The 7,238-nt window shown below is 43.5% G+C and overlaps 1 long non-coding RNA gene across 1 annotated transcript in view; it reads left to right on the top strand.

Moving 5' to 3' along the window:
• The first annotated feature begins 2,308 nt into the window (after positions 1-2,308).
• The window catches only part of LOC116217170, a 28,257-nt gene continuing 23,327 nt past the window's right edge, over positions 2,309-7,238 (top strand). Inside the window, exon 1 of the long non-coding RNA XR_004161305.1 lies at positions 2,309-4,436. This is a non-coding gene — a long non-coding RNA (uncharacterized LOC116217170). The remainder of the gene's footprint in view (positions 4,437-7,238) is intronic.

Raw genomic sequence — 7,238 nt, 5'->3', positions numbered from 1 at the left:
AGATGGGCTGTTGAACCAAATATAACAATGATAACAATCAGTGCAGTTATGTGAAGGGAAAAGAATGCCTGTGGTGAAGGGCTGTGTGAGGCACACTTCTCTGTGCTGGAACACCCCCCAGTGCCGTGCTCTCTGTGGCATCCCAGCCCAAGTCCTGTGTACTGCATGGGAATCTCCTGTGTCTGCTGGCATGCGGCTTTTCTGGAGAGAGATCCTAGCTAACATTAATGGTGCCTGACAAGGCTGTGCACTGCTTGAAGAGTAAATACGGCAGATCTGTTCTGAGCCCACGTAAGAAGCCCACAAGTGATTAGCAGCATCGTTTTGGCTTCTTCAGAAAAGTAATTAGTTTAGCATCCAGATCACACTGGGACTTCAAGGAAACTGCCTCTTGTGGAAACCCTGTGGCATTCCCTGTAGCAGATGTGTCTCTTGTCAAATTGTATCTCAGACAGAACTGGGGAGTGTGGGATTGAGGCTGGTACATAAGGTATCAAGTGGTTTGCATGGAAGCCTTTGGATGAGAGTAGAAGATTGAACAGTGAACAGCTCTTGTCTGGAGAAATTTGCTATTGTGATATGATGGTTTGCAGGAACTGAGCAAACAGGGGGACAGCCTTCAAAGTCATTTGGGTTCTTAAGTCTTCCTGAAGTATTAATTCTGATCACTTAGAGCACTGCTGGTGTGTGAGGCAGTCAGGGCAAAACATTGTCTCTTCTCTAAATGCTTTGCACAAGGGAAAAGAAACTTAAGAAAAGGAAAAACATGTGGAACTAAGACTGATCATTAGGTCTTTGTATGCATCCCAAAATAGAGAATGAAGATTTATTAATTCATTCAAGGAGGAGGCTTGCTTGCCATCTACTTGGAGAGGAAGCATGCTGAGTATCTGGTGTAAATGGGGAGATGGCTTCGAGTCAGGACAGAGTGGGCAAGATTAAATATCTGGCAAGATGGAAGGTTGCTGGAGGGAGTGGGAGTTGGTGACTGCAAAATGCCTTGAGCTGAGCATAGCCTCAGGTTTCCTGTATGGATTTGCATGCTGAATGGTGGTTAATGGCAACACAAATAGCCAATCCAGCCTTCCTAGTGTTGGTCTTTATTTTTGGAGGCATCCTTCAGTGGAAAGTCTTTGATGCTCTCATGGAGAAGTATGCAAAGTCTAAATTCTCCCTTGGGTGACTGCATTTTTATTTTTTTTGGCCAGGTATTTGCCGTTCTTGATCTCATCTGTTGAGCAATGTGTTGACATTGCTGATGGGGGTGGTGAGGCTCAACGTGCTAAGGTTGCTGTAATTCCAGCTCCAGGTAGGTCTAAAGAAATTGAGGAACCACTTACCCAATAGGCAGCCTTAGCTAGCTGATTATTTGTTGCTCTTGTTTAGGTCAGGTTCTCCATCCGCATTTGTGCTCCTGCCCTCGGGTCTCCCCAGCCTGCTGCCCTGTGCAGCCACAGCCATCAGTCAGCAAAGGTGCCAGCTCCATTCCTTGCTCCTCACCGATGAGCAATTCAGCAAAGAGGAGGCCAGGATGAGGTGAGTGGTTGCTCACCAGTGAAATGGCAGGACCCTTGGTTCCTGTTCAAGGCACAGAAGATAGGAGATGCTGCTGATGTTCTTGTCATAGACCTTAGGCTGAAATGACACTCTTCATCCACGCTTTCTCCCCAGTTTATTGACAAAAATTTAGCCATTTCTCCCACTGTCTCCAGGCTCTGGAAAGCCCCTAGACAAAAGAATTTTTTCAAACACATAGTTTCCTTTTGTGAATCAAATTCTAACCCCTTAATGTTCAGCAAATAATTTGTTCCAAAGGGACCTTGTTGTATGTGATCGTAATTACATTTGGTTTTTAATAATCATAAACACTCTTGTTTTCTAAGAACCAGCAAAACTGATTTCCAAATCATTTAATTTGAATGGCATGTTTTGTGTTTGTGTAGCATCTTCTCCCCCCATACACACTTCTAAAGAAAAACAAACAATGTATAAAAAAAAGAAAGGCAAGTGTGTTGGGGGAGAACCTTGGAGAACTTTAAAAGACTAAACCTGAAAAGGGAGGGTGGGATCAGCTAATTTGTCCCTCTTTTGTGTGGTTTATTAAGCCTTTTGTTCTGGAACGCATGGGTTCAGTGGGAAAGCGGTTTTTGATATATAATGTATTTACTTTTGCTAATTAATTAAAGCAGTATTCATATGAAAATGCTGACTGATAATGGCTTTCACAGCAACAACTGTGTTTTTTAAAGTAGCAACTTTTAATTACAAATTGACTGGCAGAAATATATAAACCCAAATATTGTTCCACTGATTTCCTTTTAACTGCGTTACTCTTGCTTGATTTATCGGATTAGGGCTTTTCACACATAGTGCGTACAAGATATTGTTTTTAATGAGAAATTAAAAGATTACCAACAATACCCATAAACCATTAAAAACACAAACTCTAGATGAATGGTAATTAGACAGAATGATTTGAGGCTGATAAATTGAAAGCAATTAATGTATTTGTTTGGGATTCTGGAGATAGCTGTGTGTTCCAGAAAGCACTGAAGGGCTCAGATTTGGTGTCGGATTGTGTGCAGAGATACCTGCACTGCTTCAGGTGTCCGGGTCCCAGGAAAACACCAGTGGAGAAGATGCTGAAAGGGCTCCTGGGGCTTCGAGAGGGGGAGACGTGAGAGGTTATGTGAGGGGCTTTGTGGGGAGGGCCGAAGGGGAGGTCACAGTAGGGCGTCAGTGAATCAAGCCTTTCCTGTGGTCTGATGTAAAGGGATATGTGAGGTAGGAGGGGGGAAAGTGCTGAGGACAGGAAAATGTTTCTCATCTGTGCTGTGGTTTATTAGTACTGAGTCTTCTGCTTAACCCGAGCAGTCCTCAGTTGGTGAGCAAGTGTGAGATGCTCCCCTCTGGGACATGAGGGGGATGTGGCTTGTTACCCCAGCAAGATCGCTGCTGCTCATGCTCTTGGCAGAACAACTGTTCCAAGATGCTGTGTCTGGAAAGGGAGCACTGTTGGATGTTCCTTGTGCTTGCTTCCAGACCAATGTAAATTCTTCAAATATCAAAATGAGGACTCGCAGCAAACAAAAACCTGAAACCTTTTCCCTGTTTTTCCCTCAAGTCATCAGAATCAAACCCTTCTCACACAATGTTTTGTTTGTGATAATTTGGTGTTTCTGATGGTAGGGAGGGTCTAATAAAAGAAATTCTAGACATGGAATTGTGCAAGTAGAACTCCCTTCTTCTCACCATTGGCTTATCTCTCTATTCCAATCCCTCCTTTAGATGTATTTCTTCCATGAGGCTTTTCAGTGCTTATCCGCTGTAGAAGGAAATGCATTATTTAACAAGGCAAGAGCAAGAAAACAGTGCATGCCCTTCACGTTTAACCATCAGCTGCTGGTATCTTGTTCAGGGAATCAGGTTTTCAAAGGAGCACAAGCTCTTGAAAGGCCTTAGAGGAGCGGATGCTGGCTCTCTTTTGAGAACCTGGCCACCAGGTTCCCAGTGGGAGCTGTTGGACTGAACCAGACTCTCTTGAAGTTTTGCCCTGAAAAATAAAAATGATGTTCTCTATGGAAACTCTGTGGCTTGTCAAATTTAGGGCGCAATTCTTTCAGTTGCTGATTACTTCTGGGAGTGTTGCAGGTGCTCTGAAGCATACACCTGCAGGAGCCCCATGCGATGCTCACAGGGGGATGTTTCTTATGGCTCTCCTCTGTTCCACTCGAATCAAAGCAGGTATGTCAGCAAGGAACATACTGCTTCTGGGGGTGAGGGAGACAAGGCACGGCTTAACCCAGAGGGCTTACTCTCTAGGGAACATTTGTTGGGTTGCTGCCACTGCTGTAAAGTAGTGTCCTGGGCATTTCATTAAGTATTCTTCATTCCTTGTTGCACGAATTCAGCCATCAAATTAACAAATAAGGGTCCTGGAGGAGCCACCTGGGGCCTATTGCGAAAGCTGGATGCCAGTAAAATCCAGTTGCATATTGCAAAAGGGAAAAGACCAATAAGGAAACAATAACAGAAAAGCTCTATTAAAAAGGCATATGGATACAATGTTGCTGGCCCAGTTAATGAACCTGTTATATTCAGTAGTGCAATAAAATCCAAAGTAATTGCAAATGAAACTTAATGCCTTGTAAAAGAGTCCAGCTCCTTTTTGAAATGAAGGCCTGATCCAGCAGGAGGTGTATGTGTGCTGCACAGCTTAACTCGTGTTTTAGGAAGCATCTGAATAGCTGTGGATGATGTTGAGGTTGTTTGAAACGTGCCTGCTTTCTTAGCCCAGCCTTCTGCAGGAGGATGTGGAACAGGGCAGCGCATGGAGAATGTGACCTCGACCCTGTGCGTGTGGGATCCTGCATACCCTGCTCTTCCCTCCAGGCTCAGGAGTCACTTCAGACTGATGCAACCAGGAAGTTGTTGAGGTGACGGTAATTTTTTTTCCCCCTTTTCTCAAATACCTTTGTTTCACTATCATTCTAACTGGATTGGAGGCCTCAAAGCCCTGCAAAAGCAGGCAGAGGAGTCCTTCCAGCCTTCCCTGTACACATAGCCTTTCTTCTTTACTTTTTTACTACCTGTCCACTTCAAACAAACTCCATTTGTAGACAGAAAATAGATTAAGAACCCCATGATTTTCCTGTCTATTGAAGATTTTGGATAGTAGCAGTTTCTGTAAGTAGTAGGGATGAATCCTGATCATCTTCATTCAATTCTCAAGCTTACTTTGTGTGAATAAGAAATAGATGTAAGGGAGAGGATGTGCAGCACCACCATTTTCTGGTGAGGCTAGTGATAATTTCTTTGGTGATTTAGTACCTGGTCTGTGGGATTTAAAGAGCTGCGTTGAGAGTTTTAGCTTAATTTTAAAAGCACATTTCTAGTCCTCATGTTTGTGTAAACTCCATCCCCCCACCTAATTCAACTTGGTTATGCCTAAAAGACTTGGGATCCAGAAGGCAGAGAAAAATAACACAAGGCTGGCTGTTATTAGAAACAAACACTACCACCCATTCCCCAAACTGATGGTATTTGAATTCCTGAGTTTGCATTGCTGATTTGGGGCCAAGGGAGCTGAAGGCAGGTAGAGCCTGACCCGCATCAGATTACAAGCTGGAACCTGGTTGTTTTTCTTGACAACAAACTGAGCCTGGTGAAGAACCCACTGCAAAATAATGGGTTGAGCAAGGGCAGAGGGCAATAGGAGCCCTCAGAAAATCCTTCCCACTTTCATCCGTAAAACTTCATTTTTCAGGAGAGATGTTACAGTCCTGCAAAGGATGCCATCCCCCCCCTCCTCCTTACTAATCAGGTTTTCATTTAATTTGCAATGCTTCGTTTCCCCACATGAATTGGCTATAGCTGGTAAATAAAGCTGCGAATGGCCCTTTTAAGTTCAAATGATGGTTCTAGCTGCACATTCCTCAGTTAAAAATGTGCAGCATCCTTCTTTCCTGGCATGCGCTAGCAGAAGTCATGGGGGGCAGTCAGAGGAATAGCCTGTACTTTCTTTATTGTTGTTCTTTCCTTCCTCTGATGGCATGAGTCAGGGATACTGCTGGTCTCTGAAATGGTAGTGTCTCCAATCCAGCAGTTACTCTGCCCATTCCATTGTTTTACTGAGCTCTGGCAGGCTATAAAGTTTATCTTGAGCCTGTGTAGTTGACAATAAGAGGACAAATTTCTGAAATTCTAGTGGGAATTCTAGGGAAAGCTCCTTCTCGCTTTCCCCTCTTTGAAAGGAAGCAATCTTCTCCAGCCCAGTTCTTTCCTTACGGGGCTGGGACTGGATTCCTTTATTGGTTTCCTGTGTTAAGCTGGGTTTCACTTGGCTTCTGCCAAAGTTCTTGCTGAAACTGTTCCAACGCTTTATCCTCACAGCCGCACACACTCGTGAATTCCTCTGTGTCATATGTTGGTTTAAATCCATGCAAGTCATGGCACCTCTCAGTCTTCACCCCTGTGAAGTTGTGCAGCATTGAAATGGAGGTAAGTGCAAATAGATTCAAGGTGGGGAGCTTTCCTTCTCCGGAAATAAGAGATGGAGGCAGTGAAGTCCTGTGCAAAGGTGCTAGGGCTTCTCAGTAGTTAGAAACACGACTGTCCCTTAAAGTTGGATGCAAAATCTGCTGAAGTGAATGGAGAGAGTTCTGCTGATGTCAGTGAACCCTGGATCAGTCCCTTCCAAAGCTGCAAGAAATATGGTCCTAATCAGATGATGCAATTGTGGCTAATTACTCATATATTGGCAGCTGGATACTATAGGGGCTAAAAATAGGTCTGAGCATTTATGCAGGACTCTAAATACGAGTTCAGGTCTTTTAGAAGAGCTCGTTAGGAGAGGGACAGATCCTGTACTCAGGAGGGCATGGCAGCAGTGAATATCGTGTGTTTTGGAAACTCAGCCCCTTTGTTTGGTTAAATGAGAACACGGGGTATTTTTGGATCTGGCTCCAGCTGTAGGTGTTGAAAGCTTGAAAGCCTATTTCTGAACAAATTTTAAAGAATGCCTCCCTTTCCATTTCAGAACTGAATTTTGCAAGGTGTTATGTTCCTTCAGCTGCTTTTGATAGCACTGAAATGGCATGGAATATTTTAGGGCCATATGTAGAGATAGTCGAAGGCCTGAGGACCACTGTTGGCTTTGGTTATTTAGATGAAGGATACGAACATTTGAGATCACTTTAGAAACAGCAGGCCAGCCAGCAATTTCACATCTAGATCTTGATTTGAACTGCGAAACCCCAGCAAAGTTGGGATATACGATCCCAAGACTGGGGTTGTCTAAACATGGAAATCGCTCAGAATTCAAGTCAGAAAAAAACAAATGTGAAAACACTGACTAAATGCGGTGGTCCTGGGTAGCTAATGTTCCCACCCAAGAGTTCTGGTATGCTCAGGACACAACCATTATCAGCTGAAATACTACCTGTCTTGTTGCAGCCTGGATTTGGTCTCCTTGCCTGTGGATTAGACGTAAGGAATATAAAACAAAATACATGCACAAAACCCTTGTGTTTCCTTTGCAAATTCAGGCTGTGCACATAGTTAATTCTTTTCATGTTAATCTACGCTTACAACCCGATAACAAGTTAGAGCTTTCTTCTAACCAGGCTTGATTAAATTTGGAAGATTTCTTCCCAACAGGAGAACCCTTTCTGCTTTCATGCAGTAAACATGATTTTGTGCTTTCTGTATTTCTCTCTTTTTTTTTTTTTTAAATTTTT

Source organism: Meleagris gallopavo, chromosome 14, assembly GCF_000146605.3.
Source record: "Meleagris gallopavo isolate NT-WF06-2002-E0010 breed Aviagen turkey brand Nicholas breeding stock chromosome 14, Turkey_5.1, whole genome shotgun sequence".
NCBI lineage: Eukaryota > Metazoa > Chordata > Aves > Galliformes > Phasianidae > Meleagris > Meleagris gallopavo.
The sequence above is the reverse complement of the archived record's forward strand: the minus strand, read 5'-3'. Positions and strand labels throughout refer to the sequence as shown.